Genomic DNA, 15,540 nt, shown 5'->3' with positions numbered 1-15,540 from the left:
TTCCGAACATTAGAAGGGTATTGAACGTCGTTATGGCACCGGCGGAGGGGAAGGAAACAGAGGTGGTTGTGGCATTGGACGCCAAGAAGGCGTTTGACCGGGTAGAATGGGGGTACTTGATGGCAGTTCTGGAGCGGTTTTGGATTGGACCAAGATTTGTGAACTGAATAAAGCTACTATATAAGGAGCCGAGGGCGAGTGGCCGCACAAACAACATCAGCTCGAGATACTTTTCTCTCCACCGTTGGACTAGGCAGGGATGTCCTATGTCTCCCCTGCTGTTTGCAGTTGTGATTGAGCCGTTGGCCATTGCATTAGGAAGTTCAGGAGCATGGAAAGGAATAGTGCAGCGGGGGGGGGGGTAGAGCATAGGGTGTCCTTATATGCCGACGACTGGCTGTTATACATGTCGGAACCGAGTGCATCGATAGGGGGAATATTAGAGCTGCTTCGAGTATTTGGGTCTTTCTCGGGGTACAAGCTGAATCTAGACAAGAGTGAGTATTTTGTGGTGTCTCGGATGGCGGGTGGTGGCAGGGGTGGGGGGGGGGCTGCCATTCTGTAGGGCAAGGACTCACTTTAGGTATCTGGGGTGCAGGTTGCCCGGGAGTGGGGGAGGCTTCGCAGGTACAACATCTCTAGGGCAGCAGGGTGGTGCAGTGTGTTAGCCCTGTTGCTTCACGGCACCGAGGTCCCAGGTTTGATTCCAGCTCTGGGTCACTGTCCGTGTGAAGTTTGCAAATTCTCCCCGTGTTTGCATGTGTTTCGCCCCCACAACACAAAAGATATGCAGGCTAGGTGGATTGGGCATGCTAAATTGCCCCTTAATTGGAAAAAAAGAATTGGGTACTCTAAATTTAGATGATTGATGCAGATAGGGCAGTGGATGTTGTCTATATGGACTTAAATAAGGCCTTTGACAAGGTCCCTCATGGTAGACTGGTACAAAAGGTGAAGTCACACGGGATCAGGGGTGAGCTAGCAAGGTGGATACAGAACTGGCTAGGTCATAGAAGGCAGAGAGTAGCAATGGAAGGGTGCTTTTCTAATTGGAGGACTGTGACTAGTGGTATTCCACAGGGATCAGTGCTGGGACCTTTGCTGTTCGTAGTATATATAAATGATTTGGAGGAAAATGTAACTAGTCTGATTAGTAAGTTTGCAGACGACACAAAGATTGGTGGAATTGCAGACAGCGATGAGGACTGTCAGAGGATACAGCAGAATTTAGATTGTTTGGAGACTTGGGCAGAGAGATGGCAGATGGAGTTTAACCCGGACAAATGTGAGGTAATGCATTTTGGAAAGTCTGATGCAGGTAGGGAATATACAGTGAATGGTAGCACCATCAAGAGTATTGACAGTCAGAGAGATTTAGGTGTACAGGTCCACAGGTCACTGAAAGGGGCAACACAGGTGGAGAAGGTAGTCAAGAAGGCATACGGCAGCTTGCCTTAATTGATGGGGCATTGAGTATAAGAATTGGCAAGTCATGTGCAACTGTATAGAACCTTAGTTAGGTCACACTTGGAGTATAGTGTTCAATCCTGGTCGCCACACTACCAGAAGGATGTGGAGGCTTTAGAGAGGGTGCAGAAGAGATTTACCAGGATGTTGCCTGTTATGGAAGACATTAGCTATGAGGAGCGGTTGAATAAACTCGGTTTGTTCTCACTGGAACGACGGGGGTTGAGGGGCGACCTGATAGAGGTCTACAATATTATGAGGGGCATAGACAGAGTGGATAGTCAGAGGCATTTCCCCAGGGTAGAGGGGTCAATTACTCAGTGGCATACGTTTAAGGTGCGATGGGCAAGGTTTAGAGTAGATGTACGAGGCAGGCTTTTTACGCAGAGGGTGGTGGGTGCCTGGAACTCGCTGCCGGAGGAGGTGATGGTGACATTTAAGGGGCATCTTGACAAATACATGAATAGGATGGGGATAGAGGGATACGGACCCAGGAAGTGTAGAAGATTGTAGTTTAGTTGGGCAGCATGATCGGCGGGGGCTTGGAGGGCCGAAAGGCCTGTTCCTGTGCTGTACGTTTCTTTGGTCTTTGTTCTAGTTTGATGGGGAGAGTGAAAGCTGATCTAGCAAGGTGGGATGGTCTCCCACTGTCACTGGTGGGTCGGGTACAGGCGGTTAAAATGAATGTGTTGCCGCGATTTCTGTTTATTTTTCAATGCCTACCGATTTTCCTGCCGAAGGCTTTTTTCAGAGAGATTGAGGGAAGGATTACCTCGTTCATATGGGGAGGGAAGGCAGCCAGAGTGAGAAAGATGCTGCTACAGAGGGGAAGGCAGGCAGGGGGTTTGGGTCTTCCGAACCTGATGTGCTACTACTGGGCGGCGAATGTGGAGAAGGTGAGGAGTTGGGTCAGATGGGTTGATACCCAGTGGGTCAGAATGGAGGAGAGTTTGTGCAGGGGGTCGGAACTGAAAGTACTAGCAACAGCGCTGCTCCAGATAGCTCCGGGGAAATACTCAGGGAGTCCGGTAATAATAGCTTCATTGAGAATTTGGAGGCAGTTTAGCCAACACTTCAGGTTGGGGCAGGGTCAAGGGAAATGCCGATTTGGGAGAACCACAGATTTGAGCCAGGGAGGTGGGATGGAAATTTTCAGAAATGGGAGAAGAGGATTAAGACGCTAAAAGATTTGTTTCTTAGAGGTCGGTTTGCAGGATTGAAGGAGCTGGAAGCGAAGTATGGGCTGGAGCAGGGAGGAATATTCAGATACTTGCAGGTTCGAGGTTTTGCCAGAAAGGAGATACAGAGTTTCCTGGTGGAGCTGGCCTCCACATTGCTGGAAGAGGTGCTGACGACAGGGGGATTGGAGAAGGGGGTAGTGTCAGCGGTTTACGGAGCTATTTTGGAAGAGGAGAAGGCACCTCTGGAAGGGATCAAAGCAAAGTGGGAGGAAGAGTTGGGAGAGGATATGAAGGAGGGGTTCTGGTGTGAGGTGCCCTGGAGAGTAAATGCCTCCACCTCGTGTGCGAGGTTGGGGCTGATACAGCTGAAGGTGGTATACCAAGCACACCTCACGAGGGCGAGGCTGAGCCGATTCTTTGAATGGGTAGAAGATGTGTGTGAGCGTTACGGTGGGGCGGGGGGGGGGGGGGGGGGGGGGGGGGGGGCTAACCACGTTCATATGTTTTGGTGCTGTCCAAAGCTAGAGGATTACTGGAAGGAGGTGTTTAGGGTAATTTCTCAGGTGGTGCACGTAAAACTGGACCCGGGAAGCCATATTCGGGGTGTCGGACCAGCCAGGGTTGGAAACGGGGGCGGAGGCAGATATCGTAGCCTTCGCCTCGTTGATCGCCCGAAGACGGATCCTGTTGGGATGGAGAGCAGCCTCTCCACCCTGTGCCCTGGTGTGGCGGGGGCACCTGTGGGAATTCTTGACTCTTCAAAAGGTTAAGTTTGAACTGAGGGGAAGGACAGAGGGGTTCTACAATTCATGGGCATTATTCATTATGCACTTTCAAGAATTGGATGACATCGAACATTAGTTGGGGGGGGGGATGGGTGAGAGGGTTGGGGGGAGGGGGGTTGTGTGTGTGTTGATGGCGACTATGGGTGATTCCTTTTTGTCATTTGTTTATGTGAACATCCGGGCTAATGTTTGGGGTTTGGTGGGAGGATGGGATCGTTGTTATTGTTCTGGGGATTGACATATTTGTTGCTGATTATTGTTGGTGGGTGTAAATTTGGGAGAAAATGTGAAAAAGGAGGAGAATAAAAATATTTTTTTAAAATGGGGCTGCCCCATTTAAAGGGGCAGCACGGTAGCATGGTGGTTAGCATAAATGCTTCACAGCTCCAGGGTCCCAGGTTCGATTCCCGGCTGGGTCACTGTCTGTGCAGAGTCTGCACGTCCTCCCCGTGTGTGCGTGGGTTTCCTCCGGGTGCTCCGGTTTCCTCCCACAGTCCAAAGATGTGCGGGTTAGGTGGATTGGCCATGCTAAATTGCCCGTAGTGTCCTAAAAAGTAAGGTTAAGGGGGGGGGGGGGGTTGTTGGGTTACGGATATAGGGTGGATACGTGGGTTTGAGTAGGGTGATCATGGCTTGGCACAACATCGAGGGCCGAAGGGCCTGTTCTGTGCTGTACTGTTCTATGTTCTAAATAGAAAAAAAGAATTGGGTACTCTAAATTTACTTCCAAAAAAACAATCAAGCGGGCTGCTTTGTCCTGGATGGTGTCGAGCTTCTTGAGTGTTGTTGGCGCTGCACTCATTCAGGCAAGTGGAGAGCAGATATGCTTCGGGAAGCACAGATTTGATTTTTGTGAGATGGCCTTTTAAGAGCAAGGTGGTCTGGGTAGTATTCTGAAACAGGGTTAATTGGTTTTCCAATTATAACATCATTAGATTCTAAACATTTCCCATGTGACCTAAGTTTGCATGGGGATGAACAACTACGAAGTAAAGGGTGAATAGAAAACTAATTGCACTGGGATTGGGCTTCAGACTTGTGTTTTGTGTTCGGCAGTTCAGAACAAACTGAGAATTAGTTCAGAGAGAAAACAAGCAAGGTTCTCTTCGAATGGAACAGTTCTTATTTGATCAATTTTAGAACAGATTCTGGTGTTAATGCAGGTTCTCAAATCATAGAGCAGAATTTAAAGTGCAGAAGGAGGCCGTTTGGCCCATCAAGTCTGCACCGACCCTTGGAAAGAGCTAATGAAGCAGAGACTGGGCTACTGTGTGTGTTATACTGTTGGAAAGGACAGAACACTGAAGAAAAGGAAGGGCAAGGGATTGTGGATTGAATAATACCCATTCCTGTTGTTTCAGTATTGCCAGAGCCCACCAGACTTTTTAAAGGGGTTGGAGAAGGGAGAAATTGAGGATTGTGCGCCATCAGGACCAAAGTCAAAGAAGTTTCATGGATAGAGTAATCATTGTCCTGAGAAACTAGGCCCGACACAGAATTGAGCACTAACGTAAACCACAGACATCAGCCCTCCAGCTAGGCCCGATGGGAATTTGGACAGGCCAAGTCCGGTTCCACTTGCCAGGGATAGGCAAGCCAGGGCAAATCTGGACTTGTCCTGCAAACGAGGATCGGAGATAATCGGTCTTATCCAAATAAGGGTGATTGTTGTATATTCCCCAGTTTCAGCCAGACTCTCTGACACCTCAGAAACCCTCTGTTACATTATATGAAATAGCCTTATGTGCAGACAGCGCATCTGATGATGGACCCCTGGGGCATTCTTGTTCTACAGATTTGGAATCAGCAACTCCATTGGGTGTTGCGAACCCCACCCAGTGATCTCATTGGCTGACGTTCAGAAAGTCTTCTGGAAGAGTGCAAAGGGTGGGGGGGGGTGATAACAAGGGAGGCCTGAAGACCATCCCCAACATAGACTTGACCCAACCCCTGCAACCCTGTGACGACGGAAGAAGGCATGTGAGATCAGCCTTCATGGAGAAGACCCTGAGCTCGAGAGACGGCGGATCTCAGTGAATTGGACCCAGTGGCTCGATCAAGTTCATCAATATGGTAGTAATTGTAGTCTCACACAGATAGCTATCGAGAGTTAAGAGTTACTTTGTAAGAGGGTTAAGAGTTGTTCTGGCGAGAGCTAAGAGTTGTTTTTTTTTAAAGGGTTAAGAGTTCTGTACAAGAGAGTTCTTTACGATTAAAATTGGGTTAAACCACAGACTTGTTTCTGTCCTTTGCTCATCTCATATATAAGGTCACCTGGGTAAATATTTTAATAATAAACTGGTCGAAGTGTCCGATAATTTCCAGATAACACAACAAACTACAGTCAAAGGTGTTAGACTGTAATAACCTTTGTATTGCATCTCTGATATTTATCTTGCTGCAATAATAGTCACCCTTCAACTCATCACCCCAAAATAAACATTATCCAAACGTATTAAGAAACATAGAAGTATTGTCGCTTTTTGAAATAATGCCAAAGGACTCTCGATGCTCGCGGGGCAATATATCCTATTTCTTCTATGTAAGCATGTAAAGGCTTAACGGATTGAAAATTCTAAACCCACAGTCCCTCTGATTGCTTTCAGAAGCATATTGTATGCTGCATAGCAAAGCAACTTATTTCAGAAGGGATTAGTTCAAAAGGCCTATTTTTATTAAAAGTGTTTTGATATTTACATTGTTTATTATGACCTCAGATCTCAAATATATATACTGCAATTTCACCATATTGGCTTTAGAAGAAAAAATAGTGCATTGATCTGAGCTTTATATTCAGCATATTGGATCTAAAATGTTTAAAAATAGCATGAATAAAATTCATACAATACAGAGGGCAATTTACAGAGTAGCCACTTTGCACTGCTGTGTAATAAATGGAATTAATCAAAGTCTCAGCTCGATCAATAATGGTGCCACCTTTTTCACCAACATTAAAGGATGGAACTAACAGTCTGCAATGCCTCTACATTTACTGTCCTTCAGTTGCACCAAGGTCACCCTTTGAACGATCCCAGTTCTTTCCTCTATTGCAGCAGTCTGTCAGTAATTGCTAGTGGTAGAATAGGTTGTGATCCATTATCATCTTGAAAAGAAGGTTCAGCTTTTTATTGTGTGGTGATGCTGTCATTTTGTTCAAAAAATGTATTATTTTGCCATCTGTTGGCTGAAGCATTTTATTTTTTTGCAGCATGTCTGTGCACACCATTTAATGCATGTAGAAAGTTTGGGAATTCTAAGGATTGCCAGCAATTTGCATAGTGCCCCTTTAACCCTTAGATTTCCAACAACTCCAGGGGAAAGATGCACCCAAGAGCTAAACTGGGCATACAAGCTGACATCTGTTGTGCTGGGAGAAACTATTACATTACAGTAATAAAGCTACCAAAAAGTGCAAAGTAGCTACATTTCATTAACTGTAATTATATGGCATTGCAACATGTATGTGAAGCATGATTTCAATTCTTTTTTTTTTGTTTTATCGATTTAGAGTACCCAATTCTTTTTTTCCAATTAAGGGGCAATTTAACATGGCTAATCCGCCTACCCTGCACATCTTTGGGTTGCGGAGATGAAACCCACGCACACATGGGGAGAATAATGATTTCAATTCTAAACAGGGCACGTTGGACATTTTAGGTTTTATGCAGTGATAAGAATCCCTGCCTGCCAGCAACTCATATTGAATAATAATGGGCATAACCCTTGAGTCTGTGACTATTTCAATAGGCACAATATGACAGGGAGTGCATCATTATCATCAGCAGTAACATCATTTATACAGCATCTGCAAGATAATAAAATACAACAAGGGCATTAAAGCAACATTTGATCCCGGGCCACATAAATAGGTATGAGGCGAGGTGACCAAACAGCTTTGTTGAAGTGACAGGTTTTCAGGCGCGTCTTAAAGGAATAGAGAGTCTGAGAGGTTTAGAGAGGGAATACCAAAGCTTATACCTTGGCCTTGCCAAGAAAATGGGAGCAAATACAACTAGGGCTGCTCAAGAGGTCAGAATTAGATGAGTACAGATATCTCAGAGTGTTGTGGGGCTAGAAGGGATTACAGAGACATGGAAGTGCAAGGCCAAGGGGGAAGTTGAAAACAAGGATGAGAATGTAAAAATGAAAGCATTGCATAACTAGAGCCAATGTAGCTGAACGACAACAAGCATGATGGGACGGCACGGTAGCACAGTGGTTAACACTGTCGCTTCACAGCTCCAGGGTCCCAAGTTCGATTCCCAGCTTGGTTCACTGTCTGTGCGGAATCTGCACATTCTCCCCGTGTCTGCGTGGGTTTCCTCCGGTTGCTCCGGTTTCCTCCTACAGTCCAAAGATGTGCAGTTCAGTTGGATTGGCCAAGCTAAATTTCCCTTAGTGTCCAATAAAAAAAAGTTACTGGGTTACGGGGGTAGGGTGGAGATTTGGGCTTAAGTAGGGTGCTCTTTCCGAAGGCCAGTGCAGACTTGATGGACCGAAACGCCTCCTTCTGTACTGTAAATTCTATGATTCTATGAATGGGACATGAAGCAAATAGGACCTGGGAAACAAGACTTTGGACAATGTCATGTTTACAGTGGGTAGAACATTGGAGGCTGGCCAGGAGTATGATGGAAAAACCAAGTCCAGAGATAACAGAGGAATGGGCGAGAGTTTTAGAGGCAAATGAGCTGAGGCAAGGTGGAAATGAGTCGTCTGAGCGATGGGACTGATATGTGATCAGAAACTCACCTCAGAGTCAAACATGACACTAGAATCTGTTCAGCACAATGGTTGCCAAGAAGAGAAATGGAGGCAGTCGTAGGCTCCGAAGTTTGTAGCGAACATTAAAGACGATGGGTGGGATCTTGCCATTATTTGGCAAAGTGTAACCTTGGACAGGAAAAGAGGAGAGTAGCTCACTCACCTGCCGCACTGTCAGCTTTGTCAGCTGTCGTGTAAGGTACACTGGCCTAACACGGGCTGCAACTGGATGCAGCTTAGATCAGAAAGATATTCCAGACCTTGAAGTTAGTTCAATCAGGTTTATTGAACTAATAGCACAGTTAGCACAGTTCTCTGTGAGTTCGACTCCCTGCTAACTTAAGTGTGGTTACTCTGTCTGACTGAACCAGACTAGCTCTTAGCCACGTGGTGGAGGTGTGAGATTGTAACAACTCCCTTGACTGACTCTCTAGATGTTCATCAGTGGAAAGAGGCGGAGTGTGAGTGCCTTGTGTCTTTTCTAGTCAGATCCCACCCCTGAGTGTCATGCCTGCTTATTGGTCGTGTCCTGCTCTCTGTGTCCATTAGCTGTTTGTCTGTGTATCATTATGTGTGTGTCTGCATATCATAACATCAGCTTCTCCCACTGTATTTGTAGACATTTTGGTTAAAAAAAAGGGGCAGATCCCAAAATATCATGCCAGCAGCTGAGGTTTGTAAACAATCTTTTAAAGGGCGCCCCAATGTAAATGAATAAAAAAGTGAAACACTGCCATCCGATTCAACCCCTGCCACAGAACTCCCCCCCCCCTCACCACTGTAAAATTCCCCCCCCCCCCCCCCCACCATACCCCAAACATCTCACCGACCCTGCCCCTGCACTTCCCTAAAACCCGCCACCTCCACAGAACCCCAGCCACACACAACACCCATCCTCATGCAACACTCCCCCTGGCACTGCCCCCTTGTAGTGCCATGGATCAGTGGCAGGTAGCAAGGGTACTGCCCAGACATGACCCTCTCTCTCCATGGGCTGTATTCGCCTGTGCACCTCTGACGGGTTCTGCTCGCCAGGAGCACGCCATGGGGGAATCTGTTGTGATTGAAGTCAGTGAGCCCTCATGCTGACGTGAATGGACAATTTAACGTGGAGGGGAGTATCAGGCATAAACATCTCATAATATTTAAATTGATACAAATGCAAAAGTCGGGATCCCGTTATGTCGATGGTGAAGGGTGGGGACAATCGTAACGGAAAATCCCACCAACGTAAAATGGATCCCAACTTTTCCATTTGCATCAATTTAAATATTATCAGATGTTTATACCGGATACTCTCCCTCCACATTAAATTGTCCATTCAGCATGAGGGTACACCAACATCAATCACAGATTCCCCATGACATTTGCCTCCCCCACTGTTCTCTGCCCACATCATAGCTCCTGCCCCTGAAAACAGGAGTGGAAAATCCCCTTCAATGCCTTTGGTCCTCTCAATATTTAATTTGAGGTAATTTCTGCTCAGGACTTATCAAGGAATGGCATCCACAACCTGCAGGGGGCGCCCCACTAGCAGCAAAATCATCAGAAAATTGTTCCCTTTATTTCTATTCCAGTGCTGTCCCATTTTCCACCAGTTCTATCTCGCTATTTTCTTTCTATTTTGTTTTCATTTTAACTTTAATTATTGTTTTTTACCCTGTCTAAATTATATTTCATAGACTTAGATCCATTGGACTTCGAAGTCAAGTTAGAACATTTGGGAATCTCTTTGCTGAAAACTGGCTTTAAAGACGCTGCTATATAATAGATTCCACATCAGAATGTGACAGTTCTTCAATCAAGTATATTCTCGGTGATCCCCCAATTAGCTCACAGCTCAGTAAACTCATCTCCCCCATGGTGGAAGAGTTAATTGTGCATGCTCTTGTGTAATATAGCTGATGACAGAAAAACTGTCACGGACTTCAGGAAACCAACATTCATATCCTGCATTTTCTTCTTGTGTTTGACAGTAACTTTGTTTAAATTCCCCACCCCATGGTCATGTGCCTCACCCTGAACTTAAGAGACTCCATCCCAAATTGTGGTGTCCCAATCACTTGCAAAACTGGCATACTCATGTTATTCCTGAATTCCTCAGTGACAATCACCCTGGTAAACCTGCCAAGAGGCAGAACATTCCACTTCCCAGTTCCTTTCAAGCCAACTATGTAAAATAGCCAGAAAATCCTCCGTTCCCGATATTGATTACTACAGTATAAGTTTTAAAAGACTCAGCAAAAATTATGCCCATTGTCCTTTGACATGAGTTCTTCTGAAGCCTCCTGGAGACGTAATGGGCTGACTTTTGGGAGAAGCCCAGGAATGGCTCATCCCTCAATGTCGCCCAGCCATAAGAGTTTAATGGTAAACAATGCCACTTCAAATTCTTGATCCTTTAAGTGGAAGTCAGGCTTTTGTCTATCTCCAGATCCTGGAATATTGAGCCCATGCATATTATCACAGATATAAGAGGATGGGTCCTGCCTTGTCTTGCACAGTTACCAATCTGACACTGAATTCCTTGCTCTCTGAATGCCCGTAATTTCTGCCAAATTTGGCCCTACTTTTATAATCATTCTGGGGTTGGTTTGCAGCACCCTCTGGAGTCAGAGGAGACTTATTAGGTTATTCGGTATTCCATGTCAAAATAGTATAATGACCTTGCCAGATCAGACAAGGTAAGAGGAGCCAGCCACGTTATCCTTTCATTCTTATGTGCTGTACTATAAGCATGTCTGACAGTCATAACTACATTTCTCCCACTGCGTTAAAGTGAATTATCATCACTTTCCCATTAGGTTGCACTTGTTCTATATACTCTCAGCTTCAGCTGCAAGTGTTCCTTCATTCAGTCACTTATTTGTAATCACCATATTGAAACACCACATGAAAAGATGGTGCCTGTAATATTTCCCCCATAATGTGCTGTAAGAAGACACCTGGATTTTACTACAGTTAACAAAATTAGCTTGGCTCTCACAAAGCAGTGTCAAAGAGCTGTAAATGAAAAGAAACAGGTATGGACCTCAAATCTCTGCCTTTTCACTTCTTACTCCTGTGACATTCAGGGAGTTAAAGCGAATAGGTAGCGGAATGATAGGTGCCAGACCCAAGTTCATGATGAAATTCTGTTTCTCTTCATTCTCATCCTATTCCAATTCATGTTACCTTGCAGTAAACAATATCACCTCGACAACCCATTCTAACCTCACTTATTATGCTTCAAAGAGTGAAAAAGCTAAACTGGACGAGGCTTCACCGCCCGGATCCATATCTAAGAGGATTGTTACTGCAGGAAAAGATGCTTCTTGAGCATCAAATGCCAGCACAGGCAATGTAGATCTGCCCCATAATGTGCTGCAGATAATAGATCATTTGTAGAAATCCACTAATTATATTTCTGGTGGCATAATGGATGTGGGTAAAGCCATGCAGTTAATCCTGAAGAATTCTTCAGCTGTGGAAAAATGTGCAGCACACAGACCCCAAACCAAGTAGCTGTCGGGATGGCAACTGCAAATCCTTCCAATGATGCCTTGGCACCTTTGTGGAACTGGCTAACTCTCAGCACTGTAAAGACTATCGCTGTGAATTTTGATTATATTTTCATGGAGTACCAGGTGGGTGGTGTCCAGGAAGACTGAGGAAATTGATCAGAACCCCAGGTACACTGTGAAGTGTTGGGCAGTGTAGACTTGTGAAGCTAACATATGCCACCAACACTGAAGAAGGTTCAACTCTATTTTATTAACTACTTATAAAATAATAGACATACGAGAACTGTGGGTTTAAACGATGCTAGTTTAACTAGAGACCTGTGCCAGTCCGAACCAGTTGAATCACTCAGCACGTGGTGAGAGTCTGTACTGTAACTGATAAGCTCTTGTGCTTCTGAGAGGCAGCGTTCCGAATCAGCGGAAAAAGTGATGCCCTCGGCCTTTATAGTGCGTGTATTCTAACTGGTGATTGGCTGTGGTGGTTGTGTGTGTTGATTGGTTCTAGTGTATGTCCCTCAGTATGCATCTGCACCATGATATACTGGTGTATATTATGACATCCCCCCCTTTTGAAAAAATTTGATTTGAATGTGTGACAATAAATAGTGTGGGTGTGTGAAGAATGTTCCTAACTACATGTGAGGTGCGAAGATATATGTACAAATCTTTATACAGGTAAACAAAGATACATACAAGGAAAGGTGCCTGATGCAGATAATTAGTATGCAACAATTGAACAAGAACAATGCTATATACAAACCACTAAAAAATGGGTTAACAGGGAAGGAAACATGTCAGAGAGTCCATAAATTTGCAAAGTTCATAAATTCAGTCTCTGAGGTGGGCGACGAACTCTGGTTGACCGCCTCAAGGGTGGGTCAATAGCCGCCAGGTCAGGAGCTGGTCGGGCTGCAACACAGTCAGGGGGAGGCAGAGTGACCGGAAGCTCTGCACAGTCCATGGCAGGGTCAGCAGAGGGGCTGGGTGGGCTGCAGCACAGTCAGGGGGAGGCAGAGTGACCTGAAGCCCTGCACAGTCCATGGCAGGGTCAGCAGAGGAAGTGTTCGGAGGATCCCGTGACGACTATGGAACAAGGCGAAGGGCAGGCCGATTGCGGCGCTGAATGGATCCGTCCAGTAACCGGACAAGGAAGGAATGGGGGGGGCACCTGTCTGAGAACAACAGCAGGTGCAGACCAGCCACCATCCGATAGATGAATGCGAACCTTGTTGTTTGACTGGATGTTGGGGAGATCAGCAGCACGTGCGTCGTGTGTCACTTTTTGCTGTGCCTGAGACGTCTGCATCCTGTGGAGCACGGGGACATGATCGAGATTGGGGGCGTGAATCGATGGCACCGTCGTCCTGAGGGTGCGGTTCATCAGTAACTGTGCAGGCGACAGCCCAGTGGAGAGCGGGGGGGGGAGCGATAGGCCAACAAAGCAAGATGGAAGTCAGAGCCGGCATCGGCAGCCTTGCAGAGTAGCCTCTTAACTATATGAACCCCCTTTTCTGCCTTGCCATTGGACTGAGGGTACAAGAGACTGGACGTGGTGTGTGCGAAGTTGTACTGCCAGGTGAAGCTGGCCCATTCCTGGCTTGTGAAACAGGGGCCATTGTCCGACATCACTGTGAGCGGGGTGCCATGCCGGGCAAACGTCTCTTTGCACGCCCGAATGACAGCAGAAGAAGTGAGGTCGTGCAACCTGATGACCTCCGGGTAGTTGGCGAAGTAATCAATGATTAGGACATAGTTCCCGCCCAATGCATGGAACAGGTCGATGCCCACCTTGGTCCAGGGTGATGTGACCAACTCATGGGGCATCAGGGTCTCCCGTGGCTGGGCGGGTTGAAAACGCTGGCAGGTGGGGCAGTTGAGTACCACATTGGCAATGTCATCATTAATGCCCGGCCAATAGACAGCTTCCCTGGCCCTGCGGCGACATTTTTCAACTCCTAGATGGCCTTCATGCAGTTGCTCTAGGACCAGCTGGCGCATGCTGTGCGGGATCACGATGCCGTCTAACTTTAGGAGAACCCCGTCAACAACCGCCAGATCGTCACGAACATTGTAAAATTGTGGGCATTGGCCCTTGAGCCATCTGTCCATCATTAAACGCACGACATGCTGTAGGGGGTCAGCCGCTGTCTCGCGGCGAATTTGTACCAGGCGTGCATCCGATGCTGGCAAGTGGGAGGCTGCAAACTGAACTTGAGCGTCGACCTGGCAAACGAACCCTTCGTGATCACATGGAGTGGTGACCGACCTCAAGAGGGCGTCGGCAACGACAAGGTCTTTGCCAGGGGTATAAACGAGTTGGAAATCATACCACCGCAGCTTGAGTAGGATGCGTTGGAGGCGAGGCATCATATCATTCAAGTCCTTTTGTTGACGAGCGGACGATGGTCGGTTTCAACAGTGAACTGGGGAAGTCCATATACATACTCGTGGAACTCCATGACACCGGTCAGAAGGCCGAGGCACTCCTTCTCAATTTGCTCATAGTGCTGTTCCGTGGGGGTCATTGCCCGTGACGCATACGCAATGGGGGCCCATGACGAGGCCTCATCACGTTGCAGAAGCACGGCTCCAATCCCTGACTGACTTGCATCCATAGAGATTTTAGTCTCTTTGTTCGGGTCGAAAAAGGCCAGCACTGGGGCCGTAGAAAGCTTGGCCTTCAGTTTCCTCCACTCGAGCTCGTGGGCAGGGAGCCACTGGAAGTCCGTTGTTTTACAAACCAGGTTTCTGAGGGCCGTGGTGTGCGAGGCGAGATTTGGAATAAACTTCCCGAGGAAATTCACCATGCCCAGGAACCGGAGGACCGCTTTCTTGTCCTTGGGCGTTTTCATGGACGTGATCGCCGCAATCTTGTCGTCATGCGGCCGCACCCCTAAATGGGAGATATGATCACCCAGGAATTTAATGGCCGACTGGCCGAAGGTGCATTTGGCCCTATTGAGGCAGAGGCCATGCTCGTGTATGCGCTTGAAGACACGCTTGAGGCGGCTGATGTGCTCCTGCGGGGTGGTGGACCAGATTATTATGTCGTCGACGTAGACTCGGACGCCTTCAATTTCCTCCATCATCTGTTCCATTATTCTGTGGAATACTTTGGACATCGAGATGATGCCAAATGGCATTCAGTTGTAGCAGTATCTGCCAAAGAGCGTATTGAATGTACACAGCTTTCTGCTCGATTCAGCCAGCTGGATTTGCCAGCAGCTTTTTGAGGCGTCGAGTTTTGTGAAGAGTTTGGCGTGGGCCATTTCACACGTGAATTCCTCACGTTTTGGAATCGGGTAGTACTCCTGCATGATATTGCGATTAAGATCCTTAGGATCTATGCAGATCCTTAGCTCGCCGGACGGTTTCTTCACACAGACCATGGAACTCACCCAGTCGGTCGGTTCCGTGACTCTGGAGATGACCCCTTGGTCCTGGAGGTCCTGGAGCTGTTGCTTGAGGCAGTCCTTAAGGGGCGCTGGGATTCTGCGAGGTGCGTGTACCACAGGCGTGGCGTTGGGCTTGAGTAAAATCTTGTATGTATACGGGTGCGTGTCCATGCCCTCGAAGACGTCGTGGTAGTGCTGGATGATGGAGTCGAGTTGCGTCCTGAAGTCGGTGTCAGGAGAGGCAGACACGTCGTTGGGAGAGAGAGTGAACCCTCTGCACTAAGTTGAGCAGCTTGCATGCCTGCGCACCAAGCAAGGAGGCTTTCGAGGCGGCAAAGATCTCAAAAGATAGGACAGCTGTGCGAGAACGGTGTGTCACCTTGAGTTGGCAAGATCCACTGGCAGCGATGGCATTCCCGTTGTAGTCAAGCAGGTGGCATGCAGA

Source organism: Scyliorhinus canicula, chromosome 1 (assembly GCF_902713615.1).
Source record: "Scyliorhinus canicula chromosome 1, sScyCan1.1, whole genome shotgun sequence".
Classification (NCBI taxonomy): Eukaryota; Metazoa; Chordata; class Chondrichthyes; order Carcharhiniformes; family Scyliorhinidae; genus Scyliorhinus; species Scyliorhinus canicula.
This window is presented reverse-complemented; position numbering follows the sequence as displayed.